The sequence below is a fragment of the Cetorhinus maximus genome, chromosome 9 (assembly GCF_964194155.1).
Source record: "Cetorhinus maximus chromosome 9, sCetMax3.hap1.1, whole genome shotgun sequence".
Classification (NCBI taxonomy): Eukaryota; Metazoa; Chordata; class Chondrichthyes; order Lamniformes; family Cetorhinidae; genus Cetorhinus; species Cetorhinus maximus.
In genome coordinates, this window is record NC_135887.1 from 17,604,588 (window position 1) to 17,623,553 (window position 18,966).

The window sequence follows — 18,966 nt, forward strand, 5'->3', positions numbered from 1 at the left end:
TTGATTTCTTCAAAGGTCATAATTTCTAATTTGTTTAACCTTATAATTGAACCTTATTCCTTTTGTAATCGTGAACACGTCAATGAAATCAACTTAAAATTGCATCACCTTCTGAGAAAGAGAAATTGCAATTACATTCAGTAAGGGATATTATTGGTTTAATTCAATTTAATTTTGGGTATAAAAGAGTTTGATTAAAATTAAGTGGCCTTTGTATATTATTTATCATTCATTTTCCTTTGACAGATTTTGACACAGCTGATGGTATTTCTCATAAATATTGTCAGCTCTGCATTCTGTGGACATTTAGGAAACATTGAATTGAACGCAGTTAGTCTAGCCACGGTGGTGAGTTTATATTCAGAATGTGCACATTTATGTGTCCCATAGCGAATGGGCAATATCCAGCGTTCTAGTGCTCAAGAAAGATGGCTCCATACGCATCTGTGGGGATTTCTATATATTTGTATCCTCTATAAAATAGTGATGGAATTGCATTGCTTCTGATCAGTTTGAAGCTTAGTGCCTTTACCAGCTGATGGAATGCTCCTTGTGAAAAAGCCTGGGCGTTACCTGCTGCTCTCAATGGAAGGACAGCAAGAGAGCAGCAGTTGCTTCAGTGGCCCTAGGCTAAAGAACAGAAACACCAGCTAGGAATCCCAGCTCATCACCATCGTCAATGAGCCGTACTGGAAGTCCGATATGTGTGGACATTGGGTGAGAATGAGATTGGGCTCAATCTGAATGCTCTTCATGGGCAGATAATCCTCTGGCAGCCACTTGGATCACACATGAGGACTGGTCACTTGTGCAAGGCATTCATGAGCTGCTGAGGCTCATGGAACTATAGCAACAAACAGAACTTGCATTTATATAGCACCTATGCATCCCAAGGAGCTTGATAGGATCATAAACAGGCAAAAAAAGCTTGACACCAAGTCAAAGAAGAAGGCATTAGGATAGATGGCCAAATGCTTGATCAATGAGGCAGGTTTTAAGGAGATCTCCGAAAGGAGGAGAGAGATGTGATGAGGCAGAGGTTTAGAGTGAGAATTCCAGAGGCTGGGATCCAGGAAGTTCAAAGGAATGGCTGCCAATGGTTGGTTAAAGGACATGGGGCATGCATCACAGGCCAGAATTGGAGGAACACAGGTTGTAAGGATGGAGCGGATAGCAAAGCAAGGGCCATGGAGGAATCTGAACACAAGGATAAGAATCCTAAATTCAAGACACAGGTGGTCGGGATCCAACATAGGTCAATGGTCATAGGGGTCATTGGTAAAGCTGCCTTGGCATAAGTTAGGATACGGGGAGCAGAGATTTGGATGACATTCACCAGCGTGCAGGGATCCCCAGCATGTTTTCGCTCTTGGGTCAGCTGCGATTCCATTGGCTGTGTCATGTGAGCCGAATCCTCAAAGTCATGCTCTGTGGCGGGATTGCTATTGGCAAGGATACAAGGATGTGATACAAGGATGTCAGCAAGTGAGACTTCAAGCTGACTGGGATTGGAGTCGATGGAAGTCCTCGCTGCTGAGCAGAGCGCCTGGAGACAAGCAGCCTGGAAGGACGTGGAAAAATCAGAGGGCAAAAGAAATGAGCAGATGGCAGAAAAGAGAGCCCACCGGAAGGAAACTAAACATCAGTCGATCCCGGACCAACGCTATTCATCTGTATCAGCTACGGAAGGGACTGCCACTCACGAATCAGCCTCCACAGCCAAAACAGACGATGTTCAATGCAGAAGTGACAAACACCCTGGACACAGTCCTTTGTCTCCCAAAGCAGACAGATGCTAGTAATAATACAATCACCAGCAATCTGTTACTTAATGCTGAAATCAATACACGCATCATAAAAGCTGTCACTGTTTTGTCCAAGCAGTGGTGGACGCAATGGAACAATAACAAATGGATTGAGAACACCAAACTGCGAGTCTACCATGCTGGCATTCTCAGCACACTCCTTTACAGTAGTAAGACCTGGGCAACATATGCGGACAGGAGAAAAGGCTTCCACCCGCCCTGTCTCAGATGTATCCTCAGTGTTGCTTGGTAGGACAAGGTCACCAACTCAGAGCTCCAGGAGCATGCTAATCCCATCAGCATACATTCATTGCTAGGCCAACGGCATGCCACAGGATCACAGAATTGTTACAGTGCAGAAGGAGGCCATTTAGCCCATCGTGTCTGTGTCGGCTCTCTGGATGAGCATTATGACTTAGTGCCATTCTCCTGCCTTTTCCCTGTACCTTTGCACATTGTTTCTATTCAAATTAACATGTAATGCCCTCTTGAATGCCTCGATTGAACCTGCATCCACCACACTTCCAGGCAGTACATTCCAGACCCGAGCCACTCGTTGTGTGAAAAAGTTTTTTCTCACATCGCATTTGCTTCTTTTGCAAATCACTTTAAATCTGTGCCCTCTCATTCTTGATCCTTTTATGAACAGGAACAGTTTCTCCCTATCTGCTCTGTCCAGCCCCCTCATGATTTTGAACGCCTCTATCAAATCTCCTCTTAGCCTTCTCCTCTCCAAGGAGAACAGCCCCAACCTCTCCAATCTATCTTCATCACTGAAGTTTCTATCCCTGGAACCTTTCTTGTAAACCTTTTCTGCACTCTCTGCAAAGTGTCACATCCATCCTATAATGTAGTGCCCAGAACTGTACACAATACTCCAGCTGAGGTCTAACTAGTGTCTTATATAAGCTCAGCGTAACCTCCTTGCTCTTGTACTCTATGCCCCTATCAATAAAGCCCAGGATACTATATGCTTTATTAACTGCTCTCTCCACCTGTCCTGCCACCGTCAATGATCTATGCACATACACACCAAGGTCCCTCTGCTCCTGCACCCCCTTAAGAATTGTACCCCTTAATTTATATTGTCTCTCCATGTTCTTTCTACCAAAATGCATAATCTCACACTTCTCCATGTTAATCGGATGGATGACAGCCGTATACCCAAAGATCCTCCATTCAGTGAACTGCCCACTGGGTCACAACAGCCTGGGAGCCCATACCTCTGCCAGAAACTACAAGCCAGATATGAAGATGAAGACACTGACATCTGAGAGACAGTCGCATGACATAGGTCATGCCCTATGGAAGCTGACTGCTTGGAAGGGCAATGGAAGATGTGAGTAGAGACAGAAAGCTCAGTTGACCAAGAAAAGGGCCCAGAGACAACAGGGGCCAGCAAATCGTGCACTTTTGCAGCAAACACAGCAGGGACTGCCACACTAGTGTGGGGCTCCTGAGCCGCACCAGGTAATGATTAACACAGAGTTGATCACCATGGTGCAAACCATCGTGTCGCAAGAGGGAAGTCTTCCAATACCCATACCTTTTAGTTGATTTACCAAATCAATCTTAGTCAGCTCCAATGCACGATTTGCAGACTCTGTCACATGCGAGGCAGGTGGTGCCTGGAGGGTTGGGCGGATGAGGTCTTTGGAGATTTGTGTGCTCTCACTGACACCTCAACTTCACCTTTGCACGTTCCTTAAGCAGCCTCTCGATGTGTTCAGTGTCTGTCTGAATAAACCTTATCCATTTTGGTTGGTCACAAGCCAGGGACTCCCATGAGTCGATGTGGGTGCTTGACTTCTTCAGGGATGCTTTGAGGACATCCCTAAAGCAGTTCCACCATCCTCCTGGGAGTCTCCTGTCACAACTGAGTTCTGAGTAGAACAGTTGCTTTGGGAGTCTGGTATCAGGCACATGAATGACATGTCCTGCCCAGTGGAGTTGGTTTTGAGTGGGTAGCACCTCAATTCTGGGTGTGTTGGCTTGGGAGAAGACACTGCTGTTGGACTGCTCTCCTTGCAATCGGATTTAAAGGATCATGAGAAGGCACTGTTGGTGGTACTTCTCCAGTGCTTTGAGGTGTTTGCTGTAGATTGTCCAAGTCTCCAAAGAATGTAGGAGTGTGGGGATCACTGCTTTCAGTTTAGTCTCGGATTTGTGACCCTGGTCCTCAAATACTCTTTCCTCATCAGCCGAATGCTGAGCTAACACATTGGAGGCGACGATGAGCTTCGTTGTCTATGTCTACCTTCATTGAGAGGAGGTTCCCAAGCTATGGAAAATGGTCAAAATGGTTGACATTGATCTTAATCAGTGTGGGGATGGTAGGGGGCTCGGGGGGGGCAGCATGGTTGGAGGTGTTGTGCTTTGGGAACTGGTTGGAAGAGGACCCTAGCTTTCCAGGTGTTTAGCGATAGGCCCGTTTTCTCATATGCTTCAGGGAAGGAGTAAGAGCTCAGTTTCTGAGTGAGCGCACACATAAGCGTCATCTGCATACTGGAGCTCAATGACTGAATTTGGAGTGATCTTGGTTTTGGATCGAAGGCGGCCCAGGTTAGACAGTTGCCCACCTGTTCTGTAAATTATCTCCAAGCCCATGGGTAGTTTGTTGGAGGAGAGCTGCACTATTGCAGCAAGGGAGATGGGGAAGAGGGTTAGTGTGATGGCAGCCCTGTTTGAATACAATCTTCACTGAGGTAGAGTCAGTGGTGAATCTGTCGGTGAGGAACATGGCTGGCATGTTATTATGGAGTAGGCAGAGGATGGTGAAAAATTTCCGAGGGCAACCAAATTTGAGAAGGATACTCCATAAACCTTGAAGAAGCTCTGAAGAAGAGTCGTGCAGGCTCGAAACTTTAACTCTGTTTCTCTGTCTATAGAGGCTGTCAGACCTGCTGAGTTTTTCCAGCATTTTCTGTTTTTACTCCATAAGCCTGAATGGCTGACAGAGTCAAAGGGTTCTGTAAGGTCAAAAAAAGGCCACGTGCAGCAGTTGGTGCTGTTCCTTGTATTTGCAAGGAACCAGGGGGTGATATAGCAGTCAATATTGATAGAATATCTTTAACAAATCTTTTAATCTGATTTTCAGACATACGGCAGCAAGAACTGGAAGCGAATTGGAGTGATTCTCCAAAGAGGGATTCTCATTCTCATGATAGCCTGCTTTCCCTGCTGAGCCATCTTCATAAACATCGAGCACATTTTAGTGGCTTTAAAACAGTCTCCTGCAGTGGCCAAGTGAGAGTCTTGTTTATTTTTTATTACAAAGAGAATAAAATAACAGTATTTGAGTGAAAGAAAGGAGGCCATCCAGTGGCCTGATGACAGAGTGTGTTAGTGAACTCAGAAGTGTTGGGTCAAGGAATGTTAGGATCGAGGTTCCAAATTGTACATTTACATATAGTGAGGGGTTAATCTCAGCTGGACCAGCATCAAGCAGAGACCAGACGGTCTCCTCAATAGAGAGGGAGTCAATGAAATGGTGAGTCGACCATCTTACAGTGAACTCCGCCTGGCATCCAGAGCAGCAGCAGCAGCGATAGGGAATAGCAACAGGTCACATGCTTTCCTGTGAGGTGTGGCGGAAGTAAGAAATTAACTCATAATTTAAAATGGAAAATAATACAACAAAGAAATTCCATTATAGAACTAAACAAAATGGGTTTGAGTCCTTGGAATACGGGGGATTTCAGGAGAGTCCCTATATCAATCCATCAATCCTCTCCACAAGCCCAGTCTGTGTCACTGTGTAACAGGCTTGTCGGAGGGACCTTTCAGTTCATGGACTGGGTCAACTTTACTCTCCCCCAGAATCCTTTGCAGATACATGACAGAAAACTGAGAAAGTGTGACTGAATGATCCTGTGATTCAAACTCAGGTCTTATTGGGAGTTTGACACAAAGTTGATCTAAACACCAGAACAGCTGCTTGTTGGCGCTTCAGAAAATAAATAGAATCATAGAATTAGGACAGTATAGTACAGAAGGAGGCCATTCGGCCCATCAAGTCTGTACCAGCTCTTTTGAAGGGCAATCCAGTTAGCCTCACTCCCCATCTATCCAGATATCCCTGTAATTTTTTTCTCCTTCAAGTATTTATCCAATTCGAATTTAAAGGTGACTATTGAATCTGCTTCCGCTGCCCTATCAGGCAATGTGCTCCAAATTCTAACCACTTGTGGCAAAATAACATTTTTTCCTCAAGAGGCCTCTCATTCTTTTGCAAATTACCTTGGAACTGTGCCCTCTGGTTATGGATCCTCTAATAATACCTCTTTACTTACTCTACCTAAATCCTTCATGACTTTAAACACCCCTATCAAATCTCCTCTTAGCCTTCGCTGCTCGCAGGAGAACAATACCAAGCTCCCCATACCGTCGACCGCACTGTAATCCCCATCACTGGACTCATTCTAGTAAATCTCTTCTATACCCTCGCCAAATTCTGCACTTCTCACCATTTCAAAAGGATTGTGGAATTACAGGAAATACGGCTTTGAAATACGTCACTGGGAGACAGGAATGTCAGGGTAGAAACTGGTCCTTGTTGTGCCAATTTCCCAGGTAGAAAATGGGGACAAAAAGGACCAGTTTCGGGAAGCAACGCCTGTGCCCGTTCTGCACCTGCATTGCAGGTACCTGCCATATTGGTAAAGGTGATTTTGTAGGGGTTTCAGGCAGTCATATATCGAGACATTTCCCTGTACGTGTAAATAAAGCAGCAAAATGGATGTTGATTTCATACCTGTAAGACTGTTGCACCAGTTGTTAGCTGAAACATCAGAGTTGTCGGGGTGACCATTTCAATGATACATTCCCTTCTTTTGTTGTGTTTCACACAGAGGCCTGGCTGTGACTCCGCTATGTGCCAGGTCTAAACATCTGTCTTCATTGGCACGGCACCGTGTGTTGGTACCTCACTAATGTTGCATGACTTTATTACCTCGATTTGAATTTATCTTTGGTTCCAGATGATGATGTTCTATGTTTTCCCTTTTATAATCAGAATCTTCTATTTTTGTTACAGGTTAACACAACAATATGTGAAGATATATATTCCTGGTCTTCCTCTAAGTACAGTAATTTATTATAGGTAACACACAATAAAAGACACACACAATGATACACACACACACATACACACACACAATAACACATACACAATGTCACACGCACACACACATACACACAGACACAATAACACACACACAATAACACACACACGCATACAATTACATACACACACACAATAACAGACACAATAACACACACACAATAATACACACAATAATACACACACAATAACACACACACAATAACTCATGCACAATAACACATGCACACACACAATAACACACACAATAACACACACATAATAACACACACAATAACACACACACAATAACACACACACAATAACACATGCACACACACAATAACATGCACACACAATAACACATACACACACACACAATAACATACATGCATGCACACACACACAATAACAAACACAAACTAACACACACAATAACACACACACAATAACATACACAAACAATAACACACACACAATAACACACAGACACTAACACATTAACACAAACACACGCAAACATTAACACACACACAAAATAAAACACACAAACACACACACACACACACACACACGTCATTCATTACCTGAAATGTGCACATAGCAAAAGAGTCAGCGAAGCTCACAATAATCTCCTTGTGACTAGGAACATCAGAATAGGAGGAGGCCATTCAGCCCATTGAGCCTACTCCTCCACTCTATTAGATCATGGCTAATCATCTACCTCAACAGCTCTCTGGGGTAGAGAATTCTAAAGATTCACCACCCTCTGACTGAAGAAATTCCTCATCTCAGTCTTAAATGGCTTACCCTTTATCTTGTGACTGTGTCCCCTGGTTCTAGAACCATCACCGCCCCCCCCCCACCGCCTGCCCCCCCAGCCAGGGGAAACATCCTATCTACATCCACCCTGTCACACCCTGTAAGAATTTTGTAAGTTTCAATGCGATCACCTCTCATTCTTTGAAACTCTAGAGAATACAGGCCCAGTTTCCTCAATCTCTCCTCACAAGATAAACCCGCCATCCCAGGAATTAATGTGGTGAACATCCATTCCATGGCAAGTATATCCCTCCTTAGATAAGGAGACCAAAACTGTACACAATACTCTAGGTGAGGTGTCACTGAAGCTCTATACAATTGCAGTAAGACATCTTTACTCCTGTACTCAATTCCCCTTATGATGAAGGTCAACATATCATTTGCCTTCCTTACTGATTGTTGCACCTACATGCTAGCTTTTAGTGACTCATGAACAAGGACACCCAGGTCCCTTTGGACATCAGCACTTCCCAACCTCTACTATTTAAGAAATATTCTGTCTTTCTGTTTTTACTACCAAAGTGAATAACTTCATACTTATTCACATTATATTCCATCTGCCGTGTTCTGGCTCATTCGCTTAGCCTGTCCAAGTCCTCTTGAAGCCTACTTGCATCTTCCTCACAACTTACGTTCCCAACCAGTTTAGTATCATCAGCAAATTTGGAAATATTACAATTAGTACCCACATCCAAATCATCTGTATAGATTGTGAACAGATGTGGCCCCAGCACTGATCCTTGCGGTACCTCACTAGTCACAGCCTACCATCCTGAAAATGACCCATTTATTCCTACTTTCTGCTTTCTGTCTGTTAACCAATCATCAATCTATCCGAGTATATTTCCCCCAATCCCATGCACTTTAATTTTATTTGCTAACCTGTGTGGGACCTTACCAAAAGCCTACTGGAAATCCAAATACATCACATCCACTGGTTCTCCTTTACCAATGCTACAAGTAATATTCTCAAAAAACTCCAACAAGTTTGTCAAACATGACTTCCCTTTCATAAATCCATGTTGACTCTGCCCAATTTTGCCATTCTTTTTTAAGTGTCCAGTTATCACGTCCTTTATGATAGATTCTAACATTTTCCTTACTGACGTCAAACTAACAGGTTTGTAGTTCTCCATTCTCCCACTTCCTCCCTTCTTGAATAGTGGCGTTACATTTTCTACTTTCCAGGCTGCAGGAACCTTTCCAGATTCTGTAGCATTTTGAAGGATAACCACCAATGCATCCAATACCTCTCTAGCCATCTCTTGCAACACACTGAGATGAAACTCATCCGGTCCAGGGGAGTTATTAGCCTTCAATCCAGTTAACTTTTCAAGCGCTACCTCTTTACCATTGTGAATTTCTTTCAGTGCCTCAGTTTCACAAGTCCCTTGGTTGCCTAGTATTTCTGGGAGATTTCCCGTATCCTCTTCCATGAAGACACACATAAAAAAGGGCAGAATATTGAGCTTGTTGGGCGGGTGTGCGCTCGACCCCAACAAACGTAAAATGATGCGCGATGATGTCGGGTGAGCATCCTAATATTCTCGCTCGGAGGGTGCGTATGGGAGCCGTGCCCACCATTAATTAAGTGGCCTATTAAGAACCCGATTGACTCGAATTTTTCACTGCCCTTCCAACTGTTCGGTTGGCAGGTGGGCAAAAAGGCCAAGCGGCCTTTGCATTTTTGGCAAAACATCATCCACAGGCGGGATGAGGTTTTGATCAGGGATTAAAAAATAATTAAAAACTTTTAACACTCATGCTTAACATGTCCCTGCTCATGTGACAGAGTCACATGAGGGGACATGTTTCCATTATTTTTTGAATCTTTATTTTTATTGTTAAAAATCTTCAGCTCCCTGAGGCAGCTCTGTGCATGTGCAGACTTCCGCGTTAGGTGCTCCTCCTGCCCCCACCCCGGCAGCGCTGAGCACTACAGCGCACCTTTAACACTGGCGGGCCATTAATTAAAATACAACCTGCTTTTTTAAAATGCACACAAGCCACTGGCTGGAATGCTGCAGTGTGACTCCCGAAGAGGTAATGGAACCCCACCCTATTGCCAGACAAGGTACTTCTAAAGACATCCAGGAGCTAACTGCTCCCCCCGGTAGTGACAATGAGACATAAAGGGAGATGAGTATCATCTCATGAAGAAATCCTGTGAGCAATGCCCAGACAGACTTGTGATTTTGCTTCCCACTTGGAATGTACAGAGAAGGGGTTAAAAGTGAGCTGAAAAGCTGCCCTAGTGTCTGTGGGTGGTGTTGGTATAGTGGTATTGTCACTGGACTAGTAATCTAGAAACCCAGTGTAAATCTCTGGGACCTGGGTTCAAATCCCACCATGGCAGATGGTGGGATTTGAATTCAATAGAAGTCTGGAATTAAAAGTTTGATGTTGATTGTTGTAAAAACCCATCTTCTTCACTAATGTCCATTAGGGAAGGAAATCTGTCATCTTACAGGTGATACCAGAACCACAGCAATGTGATTGACTCCTAAACAAGGGCAAATAGGGATGGGCAATTAATGCTGGCCTAGCCAGTGATGCCCACATCTTGCAAATGGATGTCCTGGGAGACAGCAAGTGCTGGAAGTTTGACTCAGAAGTAACAGCCACACACAGTACCCCATGATCACTCTCCCTCTCTACTCAATTCAACTCTACTGGAACCTTGAAACTGACTATTCATCTACTGGAGTCAGCTCTTTTGGAATATGGAATTGCAGGGCTCAATCAAGTTAAGAACTGTTCTGTTTACCTTTTTTATATATATATATATATATATACTTCAAGCTAAATTCTTACTTTTAACCTGCATAACTGTATATGCATCTGTTTTATCCTTTCTTGCCTTTAGTAGTTAATAAACCTACTCTTACCTTTAACTCAAGAAAGTCTGATCAAATTGGATCCTTCAAAACCAGAACAATGGGATCTGGGAAAAAGGTATCCGTGAAAGGGATCCTTTTTAGATTAAATCCTGTTGCGACCAACAGAAGTGGGGGGTGGGGGGAGCTGAATAAAGACAGGGAGCCAGTTCATCCTTCCTCTGCCGAGGCATAACAATTTGAGGGGTGTCCCAGCCAGACGGTGACAAATTGAGGGTTCTCGCCTGAATCAACCACTTCAGGGCTCCTCAGCTGGGGGTGAGTCGTATGAAATTGGAGTGCTCGTCTGGGAATTGAACAAATTGGTGGCTTGGAGTCTGGAATATTGTTCCCCGCAGATGAAACAAACAAATTAGAGTGGGGAAAGCGAGTTGTCCTTTTGAAATCAATATTTTAGAAGCTACAAAATGACTTTCTTGAGTCTATACTACTGAAGTGTTAAAATGTCCACTTTTGATGCCAGTACCTTTCTAGCAGGACCAAAAGCAGTTACTTTTGGGGATCTGAAGGTTCTGTCCCTCGAACAGTTAACAGAGTTAGTGAGGCATTTAGGATTGGAATTTCGGCCAAAAGCCAGAAAACCTGAAATTTTAAAAGGGGCGGCCAGTGGTCTATGGGTGGAAATTGAGGACGATGAAATGGATAGAGTAGCAGTAGAGAGATTAAAATTGAAGGAGTGGAAATTAGAAATTCAGGAGAGAGAAAAGGAAAGGGAGTTTCAGGAAAGGGCGTGAAGGGAAGAGAGAGAATTTCAAGAGAGAGGAAAGGGACCAAAAACCAAAGCAGCTTGAGCTGAGGAGCAGGCATCCCACTGAGTCCCTTGAAAACACCACTAGCTTGGACTTAAGGATTGAGGCAACCCAGTTTGCTCAGCTAATCCCTAAGTTTGATGAAGCCTTCTTTATATCTTTCCTTCTTTATATCTTTCGAGCAGTTAGCACAGCAGTTAAAGTGGCTGGTCCAACAGCAGTCCCTGTTACTACAGAGTAAGCTTTCAGGAAAGGCTCACGATGTTTGCTCCCTCCTGCCTGAGGAAAGTGCCGCTGATTACGAGGCAGCAAAAAGGACTATTTTGAATGTGTACCAGTTAGTGCCGGAGGCGCACTGTCAGAAATTACACACCCTCAGGAAACAGCCTGACCAGACGTACCTGGAATTTGAAAGGCTTAAGCAACTTGCTTTGACCAGTAGGTGCGGGCACTTAAAACAGAAGCCACTTAGGAAAACCTCCATTAATTAATTCTCCTGGTGGAGTTTAAAAACCCCCTATCCTTTCTAATGAGACCACATCTAGAGGAGTTGGGGGGTGGGGGAGTGGGGGGGGGGTAAGGGTGGGGGGTTGTCGGGGGAGAGGGGCAGGCGGGTAGCCACACTGGCTGACAATTATGAGTTGATCCACAAACCTTTGTTTCAGAAGAGACCCTCCCCTAGTCACCCCCAACCAACTGGAAAGGACAGAGTGCGGTGGCGGGGTGGGGGGTGGTGGTGAGTGACAGGAAGCTGAGCACCCAGGGGAGAGAGGGAAATTCTGGGGCCCCTCCTCAGGACAGAAAGGGTGGTGCTGAGGTGAAATGCGAAGCCAAGAAGCCTGTGGACAGGGTCGACCTGCCCCTCGACCATGACCTGGTGGGATCAAAGGTAATAGCATCTCCAGTCATCTCAGAGAAGTCCTTTGAGGTCAAGGAGAGTGAACAGCTGCAGGAGGAAGGGCCTGCCATTTTCCCTGACTGTGTGGTGACCCGGTCTATGGCCTGACAAGCTCCAGCAGAGGAAGCTGAAGTGGCACTGCTGACAGAAGACCCTCCAGTCTGGTTATCTGAAACCTCTTTCGGGAGCCTAGAAGACCCTAGGGAGATGATGAATAAACCTGTTCGCTACCTGGGACTCACCCAATTAATCCACCGAGTTTACTCCGTTCGAATTAGTTTACGGGCACCTACTGCGAGGGCCTCTGAAACTCGTCACGGAGAGGTTTTTAGAGCAGAAGGAGGAGCTCTCCATTTTGGATTACGTAGTCGTGCTCCTGAAGCGGCTCATGAGAGCCTGCGAAGTGGTCCGAGAGCAATTGAAAATCTCTCAGACGGCTATGAAAAAACAGGCCGACAGACATGCCAAGACCCGAAACTTCCAGCCAGGAGACTACGTGTTAGTGCTCCTACCAATACCAAGTGAACCCTTACAGGCCTGGTCCAATGACCCGTACAGAATAGTAAAGCAACCCAGGGAAGTGAACTATCTAATTGAGACCCAGATCAGGGGAAAAAGCAAAGGCTGTGTCATGTCAACATGATAAAGCAACATCACAGCCGAGAGGGGGACAATCAGGTAACGGTTTGATCCATTGCCACCGACCTGGAGGAGGAGGGTAGCAGTGGGGATGAATTGGAGGGAGACATGGATGAGGCCCACACTGAACCCCCTATTACCTGGCTAACCAACACAGAGATACTAGTCAACTTAGGCTCCTTGCTCTCCCACCTGGGTGCAGAACAGAAAGCTGACCTGACGAGGCTGTTCACTGCATTTAAAGGCTCATGCAGGGACAGGCCAGGCTGCACCACACTAGCTCTACGTGATGTGGATGTGGGAGAGGCCCAGGGAAGCTGGCCTAGGTCTGGGAGGAGATTAACTACACGCTGGAGCACCAACTAATAGAGCCTAACAGCAGTGGCTGGAGCTCCCCAATTGTGCTCATGTCCAAGCTGGACGCTCCACAAGGTTCTGCATTGACCACCGAAAAGTTAATGCAGTGGCCCAGGCTGACTCCTACCCGATAGCCCGGCTGGAAGACTGCATATACAGGGTAGGTAAAACAGCCTACATTACTTAGATAGATTTACTCAAGGGATACTGGCAGGCTCCCTTGATGGCCCGTGTGAAGGAAATTTCCGCCTTCGGAACTCCAGACGAGTTATACCAGTGTCAGGTTTGAACTCCGGAATGACCGGGCTACCTTCCAAAGGCGGATGAGCCAGGTAGTGGTGGGCTTGTCCAATTGTATCGTGTGCCTGGACGATTTCCTAGTGAATAGCGACGCCTGGGAAAACCATAGAGCAACTGGAAGCCCTCTTCCAAAGAGTACAGTCAGCTGACCTAGTGGTCAATCTTGCAAAGAGTGAGTATGCTGAGGCTAAAGTGGCCTATCTAGGACAGGTAGGTAGGTCAAGGACACATACTCCCCAGGGCTGCCAAGGTACAAGCTGTAGCCCAGTTCCCCATTCCCACCACAAAACGGGAAATCATGAGGTTCTTGGGAATGTGTGGGTTCTACTGCAAGTTCATCCCAAACTTCAGCACAGTAGCCACCCCACTGACAGACCTACTACAGAAAAAAGCAAAGGTATTATGGACTCAGAAATGCCAGACAGCATTCAAAAAGCTGAAGACCGTTTTAATTGGTGAGTCCTTGCTCACTTGCACGTGGGACTGGAAGTAACCCCGAGATTACTGCTTTAGAGGTCCTGTTTTTCAATCTCCTTCCTAGCTCCATGAAATCTTCTTTCAGGACCTCATCCCCCTTCCTACCTATGTTGCTGGTACCAATGTGGACTACGACCTCTGGCCGTTCACCCTCCCCCAGAAGAATGTCCTGCAGCTGCTCTGTGACATCCTTGACCCTGGCACCAGGAATCAACATGTCATCTTGGAGTCACATCTACAAGCACAGAAATGCCTGTCTGTTCCTCTGACTAATGAGTCCCCTATCACCACTGCTCTTCCCCTCTTCTTCCTCCCCTCCTGTACAGCATAGTCACCTCTGGTGCCACGAACCTGGCTCTGACTGCACTCCTCCAAGGAACTGACGCCTTCACCAGTATCCAAAACGTAAAGCTGATTAGCGAGTGGGACCCTAGGGGACTCCTGCACTACCTGCATGGTTCTCTGGGAAGGCCTGGCAGACACCCATTCTTTTTCTGTCTCCATGATTCTAGCCTGCAGTGTGACCACCTCTCTGAACGTGCTATCCACATAGCCTTCAGCCTCGCAGGTGTGCCACAGAGACCTCAGCCACCCAAAACCCAGAGCTCAAGTTTCTGCAGCTGGTGACATTTCCTGCACATGTGGTCATCTAGGTCACCTGCAGCATCCACGACTTCGCACATCCTACAGGACACACATTTCACATGACTGAGTTGCCCAGCCATGTCTTAACTTTACTTCACTAATGTTCGACTTCCCCCATGAACCCCCTTCCCCCACGCACCGCCTTCCCCCATGCACCCCCTTCCCCCATGCACCCCCTTCCCCCATGCACCCCCTTCCACCATACACCCCCTTCCACCATGCACCTCGTTCCCCCATGCACCCCCTTCCCCATTGCACCCCCTTCCCCCATGCACCCCCTTCCCCCATGCACCTCCTTCCCCCATGCACCCCTTCCCCCATGCAACCCTTCCCCCATGCAACCCCTGCCCCCATGCACCTCCTTCCCCCATGCACCCCCTACCCCCACGCACCCCCTCATCCATGCACCCCCTTCCCCCATGCAGCCCCTTCTCCCATGTACCTCATTCCCCCATGCACCCCCTTCCCCCATGCACCCCCTTCCCCCATGCACCCCCTTCCCCCATGCACTTCCTTCCCCCATGCACCCCCTTCCCCCATGCACCCCCTTCCCCCACACACCCCCTTCCCCCACGTACCCCCTTCCCCCATGCACCCCCTTCCCCCATGCACCTCGTTCCCCCATGCACCCCCTTCCCCCATGCACCCCCTTCCCTCATGCACTTCCTTCCCCCATGCCCCCCCTTCCCCCATGCACCCCCTTCTCCCATGCACCCCCTTCCCCCATGCACCTCCTTCCCCCATGCACATCCTTCCCCCATGCACATCCTTCCCCCATGCACCCCTTCCCCCATGCACCCCTTCCCCCATGCACACCCTTCCCCCATGCACTTCCTTCCCCCATGCACCTCCTTCCCCCATGCACTTCCTTCACCCATGCACTTCCTTCCCCCATGCACCTCCGTCCCCCATGCACTTCCTTCACCCATGCACTTCCTTCCCCCATGCACCCCCTTCCCCCATGCACTTCCTTCCCCCATGCACCTCCGTCCCCCATGCACCCCCTTCCCCCATGCACTTCCTTCCCCCATGCACCCCCTTCCCCCATGCACCCCCTTCCTCCATGCACCCCCTTCCCCCATGCACTTCATTCCCCCATGCACCCCCTTCCCCCATGCACCTCCTTGTCCCATGCACCCCCTCCCCCATGTACCCCCTTCCCCCATGCACCCCCTTCCCCCATGCACCCTCTTCCCCCATGCACTTCCTTCCCCCATGCACCCCCTTCCCCCATGCACCCCCTTCCCCCATGCACTTCATTCCCCCATGCACCCCTTCCCCCATGCACCTCCTTACCCCATGCACTTCTTTCCCCATGCACCCCTTTCCCCCATGCACCCCCTTCCCCCATGCACACCCTTCCCCCATGCACCCCCTTCCCCCATGCACCTCCTTCCCCCATGCACTTCCTTCCCCCGTGCACCACCTTCCCCCGTGCACCCCTTCCCCCGTGCACCTCCTTCCCCCGTGCACCCCCTTCCCCCGTGCACCCCCTTCCCCCGTGCACTTTCTTCCCCCGTGCACTTCCTTCCCCCGTGCACCCACTTCCCCCGTGCACCCCCTTCCCCCGTGCACCCCCTTCCCCCGTGCACCCCCTTCCCCCATGCACCCCCTTCCCCCATGCAGCACTTTCCCCCATGCAGCACCTTCCCCCATGCAGCACCTTCCCCCATGCACTCCCTTCCCCCATGCACCCCCTTTCCCCATGCACCCCCTTCCCCCATGCACCTCCTTCCCCCATGCACTTCCTTCCCCCATGCACCACCTTCCCCCATGCACCCCTTCCCCCATGCACCCCTTCCCCCATGCACTTCCTTCCCCCATGCACCACCTTCCCCCATGCACTCCTTCCCCCATGCACCCCTTCCCCCATGCACCTCCTTCCCCCATGCACTTCCTTCCCCCATGCACCCCTTTCCCCCATGCACCTCCTTGCCCAATGCACCTCCTTCCCCCAAGCACCCCTTCCCCCCGTGCACCCCTTTCCCCCGTGCACCCCCTTCCCCCGTGCACCACCTTCCCCCGTGCACCTCCTTCCCCCGTGCACCCCCTTCCCCCATGCATCCCCTTCTCCCATGCACCCCCTTCCCCCATGCACCCCCTTCCCCCATGCACCACCTTCCCCCATGCACCTCCTTCCCCCATGCACCCCCTTCTCCCATGCACCTCCTTCCCCCATGCACTTCCTTCCCCCATGCACCTCCTTCCCCCATGCACTTCCTTCCCCCATGCACCTCCTTCCCCCATGCACCCCCTTCCCCCATGCAGCACCTTCCCCCATGCACCCCCTTCCCCCATGCACCTCCTTCCCCCACACACCCCCTTCCCCCACGCACCCCCTTCCCCCACGCACCCCCTTCCCCCACGCACTTCCTTCCCCCACGCACTTCCTTCCCCCGTGCACCCCCTTCCCCCGTGCACCCCCTTCCCCCGTGCACCCCCTTCCCCCGTGCACTTTCTTCCCCCGTGCACTTTCTTCCCCCGTGCACTTCCTTCCCCCGTGCACCCCCTTCCCCCGTGCACCCCCTTCCCCCGTGCACCCCCTTCCCCCGTGCACCAACTTCGCCCGTGCACCCCCTTCTCCCGTGCACCCCCTTCCCCTGTGCACCCCCTTCCCCCGTGCACCACCTTCCCCAATGCACCTCCTTCCCCCATGCACCTCCTTCCCCCATGCACATCCTTCCCCCATGCACCCCCTTCCCCCATGCACCCCCTTCCCCCATGCACCCCCTTGCCCCATGCACCTCCTTCCCCCATGCACCTCCTTCCCCAATGCACCCCCTTCCCCCATGCACCCCCTTCCCCCATGCACCCCCTTCCCCCATGCACTTCCTTCCACCTTGCTCCTCCTTCCCCCATGCACCCCCTTCCCCCATGCACCCCTCTTCCCCCATGCACTTCCTTCCCCCATGCACCCCCTTCCCCCATGCACCCCCTTCCCCTGTGCACCAACTTCCCACGTGAACCTAATTCGCTATCCACTCGGTCTCCGTCTCGCCTGTTCAGCTTCCTGCTACAGTAATTAACACCAATTGAACTTTCAGCTGATTGACAGATAACTGCCACTACCAGACTAACTGGATAAATGCACCATTCAACAAGCCATATTTGTCAGGATGACCTCAGCTGGGGAGCCATAATGACTCAGTGCCCCATGTCTGGATAAGAGAGGAAGTCTTGAAGAATCCAGAGAGGTACCATCACAGCTTCAGTATCTCACCAAAATTCACTGTTCCCAGTATGTGAGGGAAAGAGTGAGTACTGACAGCTCTTTGATCATAGAAAGTGTCACAGGTGAGCCAACTTCTCCTTCATTCAATGTCCACACACGTACGAGACTTTCCACCATAAGTAACCGGTGATCAAGAATCGCTCATTTCTTACCCTTCATTGCCTAGAATTGCTGAGACTGATAACAATATCCCATGTGCTCCCCGTAGTCCTGTCCAAATCTCAGCCTGCCATTTGACTCAGTGACAGTATAGCTGTCGATTCACCTAATAAGCCATTCTAGATTCACCCAATCTAGAAAGAAAAATCACATTTATATAGAGCCTTTCACACCCTCAGGCTATTCAAAACACTTTACAGGCAATGAAGTACTTTAGGAATATACTAGTGTAGGAAACACTGCAGTCTATTTGCACACAACAAGCTCCAACAAACTTCAAAGTCCTAAGTGACTACATAATCAGCTTTTCTTTCAAATATTGATTCATGGATAAATATTGAACAGGACACTGGAGAAAACTTCACTGATCTTTGAATTCGACCTTTTATGTCTACCGAACAAAGCAGAGAGAGACACCCTTTAACACGTCATCTCACAGGCAGCGCCTCCGACTTTGCAGCACTCCCTCAGTCATACACCGAGTGCAAGCCTAGATTTCTCAGTCTAATGATTCAAAAGGAGGAATGCTACAAACTGAGCCACAGCCAGCACGTTAATGCAAAACTTGAACATCTCAGGTTCTAGTTAGCTATAGCTTGGCCCCTGCAGAACCTGTGTAAATAGCCTGCCGTCAGGTTGAACATAATCCCAATCATGGGTCTGACGGAAACTTTGGAAGAAAGTTTGAATGTAACCTTTTTTTCTATTTCAGTAATAATTGGCACACTGTCTTCTGCTAATAATTTTCAATATTTTTTCCTTAGGCAGCATGTCTTTATCAGTTAGAGATCAAATACCTTCAGAGTCAGGTAAAGTCACTGAATTTTGGAACTTGCACGAAATTACTTTGATAATTATTTAAGTGAGATGTACTTGGGAGTTGTC

The 18,966-nt window shown here is 48.5% G+C and overlaps 1 pseudogene; it reads left to right on the forward strand.

The window, feature by feature from the left end:
* Positions 1–1,517: 1,517 nt before the first annotated feature.
* The window catches only part of LOC144684290 (multidrug and toxin extrusion protein 1-like), a 35,222-nt pseudogene continuing 17,773 nt past the window's right edge, over positions 1,518–18,966 (forward strand).